Source organism: Oryx dammah, unplaced genomic scaffold (genome assembly GCF_014754425.2).
Source record: "Oryx dammah isolate SB20612 unplaced genomic scaffold, SCBI_Odam_1.1 HiC_scaffold_29, whole genome shotgun sequence".
Lineage (NCBI taxonomy): Eukaryota > Metazoa > Chordata > Mammalia > Artiodactyla > Bovidae > Oryx > Oryx dammah.
Genome location: NW_024070213.1, coordinates 6,644,107 through 6,661,829, shown reverse-complemented (window position 1 = coordinate 6,661,829; position 17,723 = coordinate 6,644,107). Strand labels below are relative to the sequence as shown.

Sequence of the window (17,723 nt, the reverse complement as noted above, 5' to 3'; positions counted from 1 at the left end):
AGCCAGCACCCTGCCTGCTGGGCTCAAGGCACATCTCCTGTGAGAGCGAAGGCTTGGTGAGCACATGCTACGTTGGTTCTTTCAGCTGCCCCAGGCATGAGGTCTGTCTTGCTATTATGGTGGTTTGACAGACGAGGAAACCAAGGCACAGAGAACATCACACAGGTCAAGGTCATCACACGGGTCGTGGCCGGCAGAGTGGACTCAACTCCAGAATCTCCCCCAGCCTCTCCTAGCTCTGAGAAGCGGCCAGGCATCGTGGGCAGCGTACAGCATCACGCTCCTTCCAGCAGGCAAGGTGGGGTCCTTATGCCCACTCACAGGGCTGCAAGGTCAAGGGCCCCACAGCTTGTCCACGGAGGAGCTGAGACTCCCACCCGGGTCCATGAGACCCATGTGCCCACACTGGGGGCCTGGCAGGCACAGCATCTGGAAGCCAGAGCTTCCTCTAGCCCGAGCCTGCATTTGGGCGAGCTGCCTCAGTCAGGAGCTCTTTCTGAGGTCCCTCACTCCCCTTTGGGAGGACGGGGAGGACAGTGGGCTCCCCCTGCCAGTCTACTCTGGGGCTCACATCACAGCCCCCTTTACTGTCTCTTCCCCTGCTCTATCCTTTCACAGAGGTTTTTTCATCCCGCGAACTGACCTGGCCCACCAGGTCCCAGCCCTTCCCTGCACAGAGGAGTCTGAAAAGCAGGCATAACTGCATCCACTTAACAGTTTCACAGCCAGAAAAACCAGCAGAGGGAAAGACAATGTTTGCAGACCGGGTCAGGTCCAAGGTCACTCCATAAAAATGGATTCCTGGAAAAACATAAACCAGCAATTTACCCAGTGAATTTTATTGGCTTCCAAAAAAATAAAAACGCTATCCCATTTGAATAACGAAGAGAGAAAAAACGTCTCCAGTTCCTCCTTTATTAGTGAATAAGGACACACAAAAACTCAACAGAGATGGAACATGCGTTCCCAGGCAGTTTCAGGTCTGGTTTATTAGCCACTTTCATTTCATAAAAACCAGCATTTCTATTCAAATAGGATGATGTCCAAATGGTCTGTTCGCTTTTGAAAAAAAAAAAAAAGTATTGAATACAGGTTAAGTCTTAGTTGTATTTTTTGTTTTTTAAACAAAGCTCAGATCCTCCTGACTTCGCGCCTGTTACTACAGCCGGAGGGAAACTGATTACAGAATCCATCTGATATGTCGGATTTCTTTGTGGCATCCACTTCATCGCTCAGCAGCCAGCCATGATGTCATAAGCCCATCAGATTTCCGGTAGGGGGGAAACGCTGGGGAATTGGAAAGAATGGATGTTTCTTACCGTCAGGAAGGGGAGGGAAGGGGCTGGGTGTGTGTTTGGGATGCGGTTGTGGGTGCGCGGGGGACATGGGGACTGGAGGCAGCTTCAGTGTTTGTGATATTAAATGTCAGGCAGAAACCTGAAAAATCCAGCCACCCAGATGTTTTCGAAATATCCAGATGTCTGGCACCGAGCAGACCGCGTTCCCCTCCAGCCCCCTCCCATCCCAAGAGGCATTCGACATTTCAGCTCTGACCTCAGGTCTCCAGCAAGTGCCCACCCTCGGGTTTGGAATTTTTTTTCTAAATCTTTACACATGGATGACAGGCGTAACTAGGTCCAGATTTCTAAAAGCTGTTGAAGCAGTGATTTGAAAAGTTCAGTCCCTGGAATTAGCTTCCACGGAATACACTCTGCAAGCCAAAAAGGAGGGGAAAAAATCCCTCAGCCAACACACACACACACACATATGTGACTCTGAAGCCATAGGAGTTAAAACCCCAAACAAAACCGAGGAGTCTGAGATCCAAGGACTCTCGCCTGACACTGAGAAGCGATGAGCCCTCCCCCAGGAGCTCGCTTCCCCCAAATCAGAAAAACACCAAACAGCTTTGTTCTTCCTGACAAAGCCCCTCGCTTCCAAGGAACAGACAGTTGCCAACAAAAGCACAGGGTAGAACTAATTTACACTCAGACTCGGGGCTTCAAGGAGTCATAAAGTACAGACACGGAAATGGCTTTGCCGAGGACTCTGCCTCCCCGCCACCGGCAATGGGGACCCCAGCGCCTGGGGGAGCCCTGCAGGCCACAGACGGAGCAGAGTCCCAGCTTCCAGTGGCCTGGCCACACGCCCACTGAGGCCACCTCCAAGGCTTGTGGCTAATTGCTCCTGAAAAAGAGCCAGGAACTGCAGGCCCCTGGGGTCCCAGCTCTGCGACTTCACAGGGAGCCAGGAGGAGAGGCAGCTGGGGAGGGGGACCCTCTCCAATTAGAACTGAGAGCCTGGATAATGAGGAAGGGGGTGGTGAGGGCTGGGAGTGGGGGTGGGGGGTCTGGCAGAGGGCAGGAGGAGTCGGGTGGGGGCTCAGGGCTGGAGGTGGGGGGCTCCGTGGCATCCTCTCCTAGGGCAACCCCTGAGCTTTTCAGATGCAGAAATCGAAGGCCAGGAGCGGCTGAGTGGCCTGCTCAAGGTCACCAGGCTCATTAGAGGGACAGCTAGTATTGGGAGAATGGAAAACACAGGCCTGGCACTGCGTGGCTCTTCCCTGAACATTATCTAATTTAATCCTCGCGACACCCTGTGAGGGAAGGATTATCATTAACCTCAGTTTCCAGAGCCAATGGAGGCGCAGAGAGGTTAAGTAATTTGCCCAAGGTCACACAGCCCACTCATTAGCAGAACTTGGCAGTGAACCACTGACTCCAAATCCAGTGCTCTCTCTGCTGGGCGGGGGAGGCAGTGAGGGTTTAACGGGGAACAGTGATCTGATTTAAATACATCTTTAAGATGCTGGTGATCCCCACAGAACAGAAGGGATTAAATCACTGCAAATTAATTTTTTAAAGTGACTCCCGTCAGGAGGGCTGGGGGTGGGGGTGGGGAGCCCGTTTTCATTGCATCCCTGCCGGAGCCTCAGTAAAGCACGCAGACACTGTCTAGCTGCGCAGAGGCCACTCCGTCCCCTGAAGTGGGGAGGGTGGGGGTGGGGGTGCTAAAAGCTTTGTCAGGCGCCTGTGAGAGCGGTAATCTCCACCGGAAAGCTGCCAGGCGCACAGGTCTGACGGAGCCCCGGAGGGAGAAATTCACTGAGGACAGAAACTAAAAAATGAAAGTAAGAGTTGGCCCTCTAAGCCTGATTCCTCCTTTCCAGCCCGGAGTTTAAATGAACCGCAGATTACCTGGGTTGCTGTCTGTGGCCCAGAGGCCTGACTCTGGGTCCTGTCTGTCCAAGATGTGGGGGAGGAGGGCAGGCAATGTGTTCCTGCACCCCGGCCTTCCAGGGGACCCTACCGACCCCCCCTTCTCCCAGAGTGGGATTTGAAGGAAACCAAGCCTCCCAGAGCTGGGACACAAAAATGAGGCGTAGGCTGGTCTGAGCTCAGAAAAAGACACTCACCTGTCCCCAGGCCTCCCCACCGCCCCACCCCAGAGTCCCTTCGCTTCCCGAGGGCCAGCCTTGGCACTTCAGCGGGCCATCCGTGCCAGGCCTCTCCCTGCCCTCTTCTTCACTGAGCCTGCTGGTTTCTTTTCATTTGTTTCCGTGGACAGCAAATGGGGTGTGGAGCCCAGGACCCAGGCCAGGGAAGGGGAAAGAAAAATTTCTGCCATCTGGGTGCCTGATCTGGCTGAGCAGTTCCCGTTTTTTCTGGGAAAATTCTACTCATCCCTTATTCGATTTGCCTACAAGCACCCTGAGACTCAGGTCCTGCCCTCCTGGCACTTACAACTGATGGGAGGAGTCAAACATTAACCCAGTAATGCCATAAAAATGTCCCTGGAGGGAGGGGTTCCCAGGCTATGAGAGAGCATCATAGGGGAAGTGTCAGGGGAGATCAAGGAAGGCTTCTTGGAGGAGGTGACTGATGATGAGGCATTACCCCTTCTGACTCACTGTCACCTCTGCAGAGGAGCCTTTCCTGATGGCCACTCAAGATTGCCTCCTGTCCCCATTCCTTTCCTGATTCTTGTTCACCATCTGTTTCCCTGCACTAGTCTGGAAGTCCCCAAGAGGTCAGAGGTCTGTCCTGTTTGCCACTGAGTTGCCTGTGCTTGGGACATAGTAGATGTTTGATGACTACTTGTTGATCAAAAAAAAAAAAAGTAAACAACATGTGCAAAGGACCTATGGTAGGCAGAATCACAGACTAGGAAGGTGTAGGAGTCAGAATGGGGGGTGGGGTGGGGAAGGCACAGAGAGTAGTGGGAGATGAGACAGAACTACTCCCAAGAGCAACCCTGGACTGACCGGCATCTTCTCCAGCCTCTGGGGCCCCTTCTGCTCTTCCCTGGTGGCAGAGACTGAGGTTGGGTGTCTTCTCCTCCTCCAGAGGAGTGTCATATGGATACCCTGCCCCACTTGATCTGCACCAGACAGCGTTCCCCTGGGGTCAAGGCAGGTGAGCACTCATCACCTGCCCAATACTCTGCCTCTCACCACTGCCTTCCTTCCTCCATTCATTCCCTTGCCTGAACCTGTGGGGCCACCCAGAGCCCCCAGGAGGCAGTGGGAGGCAGATCCAGGGCCTCCCTACACCCCACCCCCAGGTTTCCTCTGCACCCCAGCACCAGCAGCCCGGCACTCTTTCTCCTCCCTGAGGCAGGAGTGGAGGAAGAGAAGAGGCAGGGCTCCGGGCTTGGACCAGACGGGTTTGCGTCCCCTCGGCTGATGACCAGCGCGTGTCTGGACACCAGGCCGACCTCTGCCCCTCAGATTCCTCCCAGGTGACATGCAGATGCCCCAAGCCCCAGCGCAGACAGAGCAAGTGTGCCCGAGAGGCTGGAAATCAATTTCTGGTTTTCCTCTACGGCTCGGTTCAGTCACTCCTGGCGCTGGGGTCCGGGGTTCGGGCGCCTCGGGCCAGGGGAAGCGGCTGAGACCCACGGCGGTGACGAAGGTGGGGGGAGGCCCCCGCCCGCGCGGACCCTCCCTCCGCGCCACCGGTGCCGCACGCTCCGGCAAACTTTCTGCGTCTGCCACCCGCCTGCGTCTACACCTGCTCGTGGTTCTGCGGCGCGTGTCCACACGGCCTCACCTGCCCCCGGGTCGCTGGCTCAGTCATAGTCCGAGTCTCCAGTCTCACTCGCCACGAGTTAGGAGGACCGTCAACCCCAGTCTTAGGGATCAGTCTCGACGACCTCGGGATTTCGGGGCGGGGGCGCCTCAGCCGGCTCCCCTGCGCCCGTCTACACCGCCTGAGGAGTCCCCCCACGTCACTGGATGCGTCTCAGCTCAGGGGGCCGCGTCCACCCCGCCTCGGAGACACCGCAGCTCTTGGGGCCGCGTCCACACTGCTCAAGGCGCACTAGACCCTCCAGAGCGCGGACCGGCACGCAGACCCCCGCGAAAGACAGCGGCTCAGCGTAGGAGGTGCGCCCGGATCTCCTCCTGGCACCCTCCACGCCCAGACCAGCCGGCCGGGGGCGGCTTACCTTGCCCGCGCCCTCACGCTCCTGTCCAGGCGATACCGTCTCTTTTATACATTGTGCAATATTGTCGACGGTGAAAGAACATGTTATAAATCCTCTCCCGGTCACTTGGCAGTTCCCCACCCTCCCGCCTTTCTTCTTTTTTCGGCGTTTAAGACAATACTCGGCCCCAGCAGCCGGCCGCTGGCCAGGGGACTCCGGGGCTGGCGCTGCTGGCCGCGGCGGGGCGGGCCTTGGGCGGGGTCTGGGCGGGGCCCGCCGCCCTGGGGGCGGGGGCGGGCGGGGTGGGGCGGGGCACCCGGGCTCTGGCCACACTCCCCGGGGAAGCCTCTGTCGGCGACTAGAGCTCCTGTTCCGGCTTCTGATTGGTCTGCCGGCCCGGCGATGCTGACGCCTGATTGGTTAAGGCAAAGAAGAGTAGAGGGTTACAGGATCCATTCTTTGACTTTTTTTTTTTTTTCATGTAGCCGCCACTACTCTTTTGGGTCCTCCTGAGATCTGTAGCCTTTTCCTCACTGCTTCTGCACACTCTGTCGTTAACACTTCACTACCTCGAAGGTAATGCTCTTCTTTGTCCTTTTCTACCAAATAGGCCACTTGATGCGAAGAACTGACTCACTGGAAAAGATCTTGATGCTGGGAAATATTGAAGGCCGGAGAAGGGGACGACAGAGGATGAGGCGGTTGGATGGCATCACCGACTCGATGGACATGAGTTTGAGCAAGCTCCGGGAGTTGGCGATGGACAGGGAGGCCTGGCGTGCTGCAGTCCATGGGGTCGCAAAGAGTCGGACTCGACTGAGAGACTGAACTGACCAAATCGGTAGCACCTTGAAGTTAGGACACCGAGTTTGTGATGCTCCCACTGTATCCCCAGGACCTGGTACTGAGAGGTGCTCAAAACGTGTTTATTGATTGAGTTCATGGAAAATGTACATATAGGTTTCTAGAGCTATTTTTAAGGCTAGGAACATCCCTTAGAAGAGGGTATTAATATTCTTCTAGAGTGGGAGGGAGAGCAACGTGGCGCAGTGGAAGCATGCTGGGCCCATAACCCAGAGGTCGATGGATCGAAACCATCCTCTGCTAGCCCCCAACTTGGGCTTCCCTTGTAGCTCAGTTGGTAAAGAATCTGCCTGCAAGGCAGGAGATCAGGGTTCGATCCCTGGTTCAAGATGACCCCCTGGAGAAGGAAACGGCAACCCATTCCAGTATTCTTGCTTGGAGAATCCCATGGACAGAGGAACCTGGACACGGCTTAGGGACATCTCCCTGCTTCCCTGGTGGCTCAGAGGTTAAAGCGTCTGCCTGGAATGAGGGAGAACCAGGTTCGATCCCTGGGTTGGGAAGATCCCCTGGAGAAGGAAATGGCAACCCACTCCAGTACTCTTGCCTGGAAAATCCCATGGAAGGAGGAGCCTGGTGGGCTACAGACCATGGGGTTGCAAAGAGTCGGACACGGCTGAGCGACTTCACTTTCACTTTCACTTTAGGGACTAAAACAACAAGAATGGGGAGACTGAGGCGCTGAGAAACGCTGTCACTTGGGATGTGCTTACATCAGTGGACTTCAGATCCCTACCCAGCGAACCCCTGTGAAGTGTCCAGGCCTCAGTTTCCCATCTGTCAAAATAGAATGTTAGGTTAGAGCCGAAGATGGGTTAGAAGAACCGTTTGTGTGAACCGATTACACCGTGCTGCTGCGCTTGGCAGTATGAATGAGACAGCTGCGCCTTCGTGTTAAAATCCTGGTTGCCTGCTGTCCCCTCCCCCTCCCTGACCACAGGGGAATAAAAGCACTCTGCTCAATCCAGGGGTACCTTGTGGGTACCTTGCCCACTTCTGAGGGTTTGGGGCCATGTAGGAGGATTTTCTTGGGGGGGGGCACAGGGGTTCTCATTAAGCAAACTGACTTGAGCAGGCATGCTCTTCTGGGGGAAGGGCAATGCTTGGGAGCACCCCGTTTCCCAAGACAGCCATTTTGATTGCGGGGTGGTCTCTGATCTGGGGTGGGGGGAGGGCTTCCCCTGACAATGGAGGATGTAGGAGCTGTTCCTGGAGTTGGGTGTGCTAGGGTCAGAATTACCACGTGTGTGTGCTCAGTCTTGTCCGACTCTTTGCGACCCCACTGACTGTAGCCCTCCAGGCTCCTCTGTCCATGGGATTTCTCAGGCAAGAATACTGGAGTGGGTTGCCATTTCCTCCTCCAGAGGATCTTCCCAACCCAGGGATTGAACCCGCATCTCCTGTGTCTCCTGCATTGACAGGCAGATTCTTTACCACTGGGCCACTAGGGTGGGGGAGGGTTAATCGATCAGATAAACGCTGAGACCCTCAGCAGCCAGGTTCAGGTTTGCAGAGGAGCCAGCTTGGTAGGCACAGCGAGTTCTCCCTGAGTCTCTGTCTTCATATGGCTTTCTTGTAAGGATGCCAGTCATTGGCTTCAGGGCCTACTCTAATCCAGTATGACCTCACCTTAACGTCATCACATCCGCAAAGACCCTATTTCCAAATCAGGTTACAGTCACAGGTACTGGAGGTTAGGGTTTCAAACCTATCTTTTGAGGGGACACAATTCAACCTGCAAGGCCCAATGAGGAAGGACCATTCTGGTCAGACGGGAACAGCAAGAGCAGGGACCCTGAGGTGGCCCGGGGTAGACTACCTTCCTAGCTACCCACTGTTCTTTTGGGGCTTATCTCGGCTTATCTCAGTTCCTGATGCCTGGCAGCTGCCTAAACAGAGCCAGGAGGGAACTGATCCCCTGAAGAGTAAGCCTTTCCTTCTCGCAGACCCTGCCCAGCCTGGGACCCTGAGGAGAGCCCAGCCTGCCTTCCCTTCTCCTGCCTGCTTGGTTCCCACCGCCTCCCCCCCCCAACCACCCGCATCCCACATGCAAGACGGACAAGGACAATAAAAGCTGTTTCCCAAGCAGGTGGTGATTAATCGCCAAGTTAATTAAAGAGGCAGTAATTACTCTTGGATTTCAGAGGAAGGAGTGATATCTTAGACAGGGGTGGGTGGTCAGCCTTCAGGTCTCCCTGAGTGGGGCTGGAAGATACAATGTGAAAAGGCAGCAAGGAGAAACAAAGAAACAAACAAAACATTTTAAAAAACAAGTAACATTTAAAAGCTTCAGTCATAGCTGTATAGTTTTCCTTGACAGAATCAAGTGGTGGCCTTTAGATTAAGCCTGTCTCAGTACTTTTCCATCTTTGAAATATTTCATTAACATCAACCCCCCAAAAAGGCAAGGGGAGGTTAAATATTTCCAAACTTCAGTTTGGGATTTATAAATGGCCTCAAATACCCATGACCTCACTTCACACAATGGAGAGGACCTTAAAATTATGTGTAAATCGAACTCCGTCTGCCCACCCTGTGCATCTTAACGCCAGTGAGGCTCTGTCTTCATTTCTGATTGATTTTTCCCTGGCAGAGGTGCAGAGTCCTTTGCTTTAAGTGTCAGGCTGTCTCTGTCAAGTAGTTAATGACCTATAGAGCACTTAAAACGTACTGGAGGAGCTCCTGTTTGGAGGCACCCCGTGGCGTACCCTCTCCTATTGTCAGTAATCACCCCTCATTTATTTGCTCTTATTGGCTTGGAATTTGCTATCAAAGTGGAGCCCACCAGGAAAGGTCCCACTCCACAGGGACCCAGAAGAGTGCTGGGTTGGCATCCAGGGGCAGCAGGCGAGGAGGAGAAGAGTCAGTTTCTTGTGAGTCCTTCATCGTGGGTGCCCTGGTCACCCTCTGAGCACACCTTCTCGGATTGCTTCATTCCTCCTGCCGCCGTGGCCACCCCAGCCTTCCCAGTTTCTCCCCATCATCCGTCTTCAGCCTCAACCTGTCTCCTGAGCCCTTGTGTCGGCTGCCTTTGGAACACCTACCCCTGGTGGCCACCGGGATTTCTCCCCGCATTGCTGCTCTGGTCTTATTCTGCCTGCGATGCAGGAGACCTGGGTTCAATCCCTGGGTCGGGAAGATCCCTGGAGAAGGAAACGGCAACCCACTCCTGTATTCTTGCTTGGAGAATCCCATGGACAGAGGAGCCTGGCGGGCTACAGTCCATGGGGCCGCCCAGAGTCAGACACAACTGAGCGGCTCACAGTCGCACTGTCCCTGCTTCTGTTTACTGACACGAGCCTCTGTCCACTGAATGAGGGCATGCAATCAATCAACCGGTAGGCCACCAGGTCTCACTGGCCCCCTCCCCCGCTCCACAAAGTGGCTCTCGAGTCTGGTTCCCTGTCCCAATCTGTATCTCCTTGGTCTCAATCCCAACCCCAAAGCTTTTACCCATCTTAGCAGCCTCCAAATGGAACAGGCCACCCTCCGCAAAGTCACTCAGTCAAACAAAGTCACCTAAAGAGCAATGTGGGGGATTTTGCCCTCCTGTTCCCCAACCTCTGTGGGCTCCTCAGGCTTCAGCCTGATACCCAAGGCCCTTCACGACCTGGGCCTGGAGTCGTTTCTCCAGGTTCCTCTCAGCACTTCACCCTTTCTGCTATATCACTCCTTCCGTCTTCAGACTTTGCTCATGATATTCTCTGCCTGGAGCACCCTCATCCTTCAAGGGCACCTCTTCCAGGAAGCCTTCCTTAGTTTGCTCAGAATCTCATAGCTCTTCCCGTAATGTGTTTTCCCTGGAGTTCCACTGTCTGCCTGCCTTGTCACTCATTCAGGGGCATTTACTGAGTGTCCACTGGGTGAGGAGTTGTTGGAAGCACCAGTTCTGTTATCAGACAGGCCCAAATTCAAATCTGGCTTTGCCCCTTGCCAGCTGTGTGACCTCAGGCATGCACTGACCTTCTATGAGCCTCAGTTTCTTCCTCTGCCATGCCCTAGAGCTGGGGCCTGTCCTTGGGCAACTGGAGGATGATGCCACCCTGGCAAGGTCAGTGCTGGGAGTGAGAGGAGAGGCTCAGGCTGGGGTGAGCAGAGAGGCTGTGGCTGCAGCAACCTCCAGGATCAAAGCCGTGAGGAGTCATCACAGGGAACACAGAGCTGGTGTGAGCTCCCGACTGGAGGCCTGGGAGGCTGAATCGGCTCTTCCAGGAGGAAAAGGGCATCCAACTCCTACGGTTGCCATAACCAATTGCCCCAAACTTGGTGGCTCAAAGCAGTATATACTTCTCCTCTTATACTTCTGGAATCCAGAAATCCAAAATCGGCTTCAGTAGGCTGAAACCAAGGCGTCTGCAGGGCCATGCCCCTTTCAGAGGCTTTGAAGAGAATCTATTTTATTGCCCTTTCCAGCTTCTAGGGCTGCATTTCTTGGCTCATGGCACCTACATCCATCTTCGAAGCCAGGAAGGTAACATAGCTAAATCTCTGTCTCTCCTTCCGTCATCACATTGCCTTCTGCCTTCTATCTGTAAGCCCCTTCTGCATCTCTCTTATAAAGACACTTGTGAGTGTAATAATCCAGGATAATCTCACCATTTGAAAATCCTTAATCACAAGCACAAAGTCTTTTCCATGTTAATATTCATGGATTCCAGGGATTCAGAAGTGGACATTTTAGGGGGAGCCATTATTCAGCCTACTATCCAAGGCAACTGAGCAAAAAGGTTGCGATCACAGGCTCTGAAGCTACTTCTGGGGGCTTGAACTCAGCGGCACCGTGTGCCAGCTGTCTGGCTTTGGGCAAGTTGCTACAGCTCTCTGATGCTCAGTTTCCTCATCTATAAAATGGGAACAGTGCCTGAAAGAAAAGTGAAAATGTTTGCCACTCAGTCGTGTCCAACTCTTTGTGACTCCATGGACTGCAGCCCGCCAGGCTTCTCTGCCCATGGGATTCTCCAGGCAAGAATACTGGAGTAGGTTGCCATTCCCTTCTCCAGGAGATCTTCCGAGCCCAGGGATTGAACTTGGGTCTCCCACATTGCAGGCAGATTCTTTACCTTCTGAGCGATCAGGGAAGCCCAGTGCCTAGCTCCAGGCAAGAATTCAGTAGGTGTTTCAGGAACATCTGTTGGGTTGAGGGAACTGCATGTGCCAGGGCCTGGAGGTTAAGAGAGACCCCAGAGGACTTCCCTGGGGGTCCAGTGGCTAAAACTCCATGCCCCCAGTGCAGGGGGGCCAAGGTTCAATCCCTGATCAGGGAACAAGATCCCACATGCTGCAGCTAAAGATCCCGCATACTGCAACGAAGATCAAAGACCCTGCATGCCGCAACTAAGACCTGATGTAGCCAAATAAATAAATAAATACTCTAAGGAAGAGAGAGAGAAAGACCCCAGAAGGACCCTACTACAGAAAGATGGGAACATGAGCAGGAAAGTGGACAAGGCAGGGCAGGCTGGGGCAGAGGGGTGAGGGTAGAGCCGGACCAGGTCCCAGGGAGGAGTGTGTGAACGTGTGTGCCTGCAGGGCAGTTTTAGGATGGAGCATCGTAAAGCTCTCTTTCATCTCCCACTCTGGGCTCGAACCCAGGGAGAAGGCACCAGCATCCTGAAGCACTGAGACGTCGGGTATGAGTGCTGGCCGAGGGCCCAGACCAACCTGGGGTCAACTCCTCAGCCCCTGCAAGCGTCCTCACCTGATCCAGGGAGGCTGGGACGACCCACAGTACAGGCTGAGGTGGGGGAGCTCGGGGCTTGCTTTGCATCACCACGGTTACCAGTTTTATTTCTGGACCTGGTCACCTGTCTCCAGAGTCTCCTTCCCCTGGGGACTCAACTGCACAGACTTGTCCTAACAGACCCGGGGAGCCAGAAGCAATCTTGCCCCGCCCCCCACACACAAAGCAACCCCTGCCCATAGGAAGCGGGAGACTGTGGGGCTGCTGGAGCAAGTGAGGGGCATTTGAGGCTGGATCCTGACTCATTCCCAGGAAGCCAGAGTAGGGGGTCTTGAAAGGCCTGAGCCCCCAGAGTCTTTCTTACCCACCCAGACACTAAGAGGGTGGCTGTGAGCAAACCCAGACACTAGCGTTCCCACCCTTCTCTCCCCACTGGGCTCGGTCCCTGCCCACTGCTTGGAGGGTCCCGGGCCCCGCGTGGTCAGAGCTGTCTGGCCTAGACTCGAGGCAATGGAGGAAGGCCATCGCTGAGCCGGCCGAGGCATCCCCTGGCGGTGATAGAGCCTTCTGGGAGAAATTATCAGAACCACCCTACCAGGGCTCATGGCCCCTGCTGTGCGCTCCACAGGCCCACACCAGCATCATCGATTGATTGGAGCTCCTGACAGCCTCCACGGTCGGGAGGTGGGGTGAGAGGCCACTGCTGGCCCATCTGATGTGTCCAGGCTTCGCCTGCAGCAGCCCAACTCGGAGATTGCCTCTTTCCATCAGACAAAAGTGGGGTGCTTTTCCAACAGCTGCACTTCCATTGCCCTGCCCTTCCTGGGTATGGAGGCAGCTACCTGTCTTTCCCAGTTTTCACGTATGTAACATGGGTCACGTACTAATTACAGGTGCTGGACATTGTAGGGGAAAAAATTGTTCTCCCTTTTCCAGCAGGAACCAGCCCTAGGGCTTCCGTGGCGGCTTAATGGGAGGCAGTTTCCGTCCCTGGTCTGGGAAGTTCCTACATGCTGCGAGGCAGCTCAGCCTGTGCTCCACAGGTCAGAGGCCACACACTACGGCAGCCTACCGGCTCCAGAAGCCACGCTCCCCAACAGCAGAATGAGAAGCCCGGGGGCCACAGCTGGATAGCTGCCCCTGCTCCCTGCAACTAGAGGAAAGCCTGCAGTGAGGACCCAGCACGGCCAAAAAAAATAAACAATTTTTTTTTTTAAAGAAGAGCCAGCTCTAAATCACCAGCAGAGAAAAATTTGCATTTATTCTTTAAACAAATTGCTCTTAGGCTCTTGAGTCAGACAGAAAGAGAGACAAGTAAAGTGAAAGTCACTTAGTTGGGTCCAACTCTTTGCAACCCCATGGACTGTCCATGGAATTCTCCAGGCCAGAATACTGGAGTGGGTAGCCTTTCCCTTCTCCAGGGGATCTTCCCAACCCAGGGATTGAGCCCAGCAAGGGATTTGCCATATTCAGGAAGCTCAAGCCTCCTGGGGTTGTGTGTGAACTGATTCAGTGCAAGGAGGTCAGAGCAGTCAGAGATGAAGAAACTGCTTGGCAGGGGAGGGAGTGTTCCTGAAGGCTTCCTGGAAGAGGTGGCATTTGAGCAGGAACTCCAGCTCAGGATCAGAGGTGGGGAGTTTGGCACTAAGGGTAGCAGCAGCTGTGATTGAAGCATGGAAAGGACTTGGGGTGACTTTGGGCCAGTGGGAGCTGGTCAGAAAGGAGGCTGGTGGACTCTATGAGGACAGAACTGTCTGTCTCTTATTCCAGCCCCAGGACGGGGCCTGGCACATAGTCAGAGCTGGACAAATGTTGAAGGAATGAAGGAGTCGTAAGAGCTGAGGGGTCAAGCCCCCCACCTGTGGACAGCGGAAGGCACTATGAGGTTTTTCCAGGTTGTGAGGCAGGGCTCCAACTTCATCCTTTCTCATGTGGATGTCCATTTCTCCCAGCACTGTTAATTGAAAAAGCTGTTCTTCCTGTTGAATTATCTTAGCCTGTTTATTGAAATGAATTGACCATAAATGTTAAGTTTTTGAGAGGGGAGGGACACATTCAGATCCGTGCTATAGGAAGATCAATTTGATGGCAGAGACTGGGATGGGCTGGAAAGAGAAGGGGGTGGAGACTCTACAGGTGGGCTTGAGGGAGGGAGAGAGGGGGAACTGGGGAGAAAAGCAGTTCCCAGATCAGCCGGGGTGAGGTGGGGGGACCTTGGTGGGGAGCCAGGTACAGAGATCTGCCGGAATGTAGCATACACTAGGGAATTGGGATGGGGGTGAGGGGATGACGGAGGAAAAAACCTGGGCTCCTCAGCCTCTTGAGATCCACAAAGTGCTAAAATTAAACCTTCTCCAGATATAGCCACTGTGAGTGAGTTTTCAGGTAACGAGAGGATTGCAAGTGCAAAACAATGCCAATTACAGCAGCATTACCCCAGATTATAAGGCTTCCAAGAGGCGGCTCATACCTCCAGGCAGGCTGTGCCTGGAAATTTCCAGGGGAGGTTTGGGATCCAAGCATGCAGGCTACCTGAAAACCAGGCCCCACATTGGGTACTGGCTGCTAGGCAGGCCCGGCTTCTCCCCATACTGACCTGCCTTCATTTCCCCAAGGAAATAGAGCAGGAAGGGACAGAAGGACCCCTGTATCCCCACAATTTTGAGCAATATTCTTAAGGAAATTTGTCCCTTCATGGGCACCCCCTGCCCAGCCCTGGGGGCCAAAGTCCCTCCTTGGCTCTTTTCTGCCTCCCCTGCTGCCCACTCCCCTGCACACAGCTGGAGCCAGCCCAGCCCTGCCCTTCTGCACTAAGTGACCTTTAGCCAGGCAGCTGCTCTGAATCCTAGCTTCTGCTTCTGTAAAATGGGGAGACAAGCCCCCTCCCTTTTTGGCATGTTTTCAGGATTAAACGAGATATTGTAGATAAAGAGCCTGAGCAGTAGAAGTCAGGACAATCTCCACGCATGGCGATTTGGCAGTGTCTGTTAAAACAGTTAGTGTCCACGCCCTGGGACCCAGCAATTTCTTCCCAACATTTCCCGTGGAGAAAGTTTTGCAGATACGTCTGAGGGTGTTTCCTGCAATACCTCCTGTGAGATTGGAAAATCATAAACAACTGGAAAGGGCATTAATCGGGGTCTGATTGAATTAGGATCCATCAGTCCTGCAGACCCCTTCGCTGTAATTAAAGAGGCTGGCAGTTCCTACGTGCCACATAGGACAGATCCCTGCCACGTGGGGCTGCACAAAGCAGGAGCAAACACCACCTACAGCTGATTCCGTTTCAGCTTCTGGGAATCCCACACAAGCGCTATATGTTTTATGTTTGTATGTACGCACCTGTGCATGTGGACGCCATAAACACACCCTGGAAGAAGAGAATATGACCAAATGACCCAGCGGTTACTTCCAGGGAGGGGATGGGGTTGGAGGTTTGGGAGGTGGCAAGAACAACAAAGAGAATTTCACTTTGCGGGAGTATTAAGTGTTTCACTGTAGGATATGCCTGTGTCCCCTGCGGAGATACACTCATACAAAATACCCTCTGGCACCAAGTGCAGACAGTCGGGATGGCTAGCCTGACCCACGCTAACCTTGGGCTTCCCAGGTGGCTCAGTGCTAAAAGAATCCGCCTACCAGTGCAGGAACCACCAGAGGTTCAGGTTCGATTCCTGGGTTGGGAAGACCCCCCCCCCCCGGAGGAGGAAATGGCAACCCGTTCTAGTATTCTTGCCTGGAAAAATCCCTTGGACAGAGGAGGAGCTTGGTGGACTACAGTCCATGGGGTCGCAAAAGAGCCAGACAGGACTGAGCACATAACCAAAGAGGGCTAACCCATGTGCCATCAAGGCTCAGAGGCCACAATTCTGAATGTAGGTCAAGGGAGGCACCCTGGGAAGGAAGGCGTCTCAGTGCCTCCCACCAATGTCCCCAGCTCTCAGAGTCTGGGTTCTGACTGGGGAAGCCCCTCAGGCGGGCAAAAGATATCCCCTGGCGGGCTGGAGAGAGACTGCTGTCAGCCTAACTGGACCAAGGCCACAGCCCACCCCTCCCTGCTGAGCGGTCTGCCAAGAAAACTAGTGAACGACATAAAAATCCATCCTGGAAATCCCAGAGGCATCCTTGGAATGGAGTGTGGCCTTTAAATTAGAATGTAGGAGGGTGGGGGAAGGCAGATTTGCCTGTAGCTTGATTTCAGGTGAGTGAGGGCTGGTGGCTAAAAGGCAACAGCTGTGCCTGGTTGCAGCCCCCACACCAAGGTCCTGCCCCCCACACCGAGGTCCCGCCCCCCCACCCAGGGCCCGCCCCCCCCCCCGCGGTCCCGCCCCCCCCCCCAGGTCCCCCCCCCCACCCCCAGGTCCGGGCCCCCCACACCGAGGTCCGGGCCCCCACACCAGTGTCCTGCCGCTTGCTGTGAAGGAGACCCCAGCCCCTGCAAGGCTTCCAGTGTAACCAGCAAGGGTTCCCATGGAAACTCTGCTTTGCAGAATCCTTTGGAAATCATTCCCCAGGAGGGGAAAGCACTTCTCACACCCACTTTGTGTTCCTGGGCTTGGTTTCCAGGAATGCTTGTTTTTAAGTGCTGCGAGGAACAGGAGCCGAAGGAGGGCTGGAGGCTGAAAGCTGCCCAAAGCGGCCCAAAGGAGCTGAATGGACCGTTTCAAAGCCACTACCCTGGACAGGCCATGGAGGCTGAGGGTGTGGGCTGTACTGAGAGGTTTCAGACGCCCAGAGGTGCCAAAGAGGGTGGCGGGGCTGTGACCTAGAGTTGGCAGGAAACCCTGGGTCGGAGCCGGGCGGGTCAGGCAGAGAGAGGGCCAGTAGCTGAGGCCCTGGCACACGTCTGCCCACCGTCTGTGCGGGGGCTCGGGATACCATCCGGGCAGCAGGAGACAGTGCCTGCGGCTGCCGTCAGGGGCTGCCAGGGGCTTCTCCTACCGGCTCTAGGCCCCGGGGCCCGCCCTCAGGATGGCTGCCACCCACCCTTCTGCTCTAAGGCTCCCCTTCAGGTGGGCTCACTGTGGCGCCTCAGCACCTCCCCTCGGGCATCTTCCTCGCTGATTAAGGAAGGGTGGCCCCTCTCAAGGCCCCTCCTGGGCCCAGCGCACACACACACATACACACACACACACACTCGTCTCCGTTCGCCTTGTCCCCACTCCCAGGTCCTCCCTGTGGGGGAACCAAAGAGGGGGTCCCCACCGCCAGGGAGGCCCGCCCCTCATTTAACAGCCCCCCCAGCCGCACTGCACAGTGGCAGCCGGTTTTTCCTGAAGGCTGAGAGAAGGAAACACACACCCGCTGAGCCTCTGCAGAGCAGGGAGTTCCCCATCTGTCCTCTCCGAGCAGCGCCCGATGTCCTGATTGTCACTGAAGCCGGGGCTCAGGTGGACGTGGCTGCTCGGAGCTGGAGCTGGGGTTCAAGAGAAGTCGGCGGCCACCCAGCCCCAGGCTACCTCCGAAGGCGTCTCCTCCCTCCTCTTCTCCACGCACTCAGCGTCCACTCAAGCCTGCCCTCCAGGAGCTCAGTTCCAGGCCCCTCTGCCCCTCCTCCCCACCATGGCCCCCTGCACCCCCCGCCCTGCAGTCATCTGCTGCCTCTTACCCCTGCCCCGCCTGTCTCCGCAGTCCTGGCTCAGTCCTGGGGGCCGGAGGACGGGGGGCTTGGTCCTCCTGGCCCCAAGTAGGGGGTTTCAGAACATTCTCTTCTGAGCGTGCCCCCTCCCCCTCCCTGCCTCTCTCCTTGCTC

General features: G+C 55.1%; 1 long non-coding RNA gene across 1 annotated transcript; it reads right to left on the bottom strand.

Annotated features, from left to right (window-relative positions):
- Nucleotides 1-901: 901 nt before the first annotated feature.
- On the bottom strand, nucleotides 902-5,641 carry LOC120857573. Its single transcript, XR_005719698.1, has 2 exons — nucleotides 5,449-5,641; nucleotides 902-1,287 (listed from the first exon to the last, which is right to left on the bottom strand). It is a non-coding gene; the product is annotated as an uncharacterized LOC120857573 (long non-coding RNA).
- Between the last annotated feature and the right edge of the window lie 12,082 nt (nucleotides 5,642-17,723).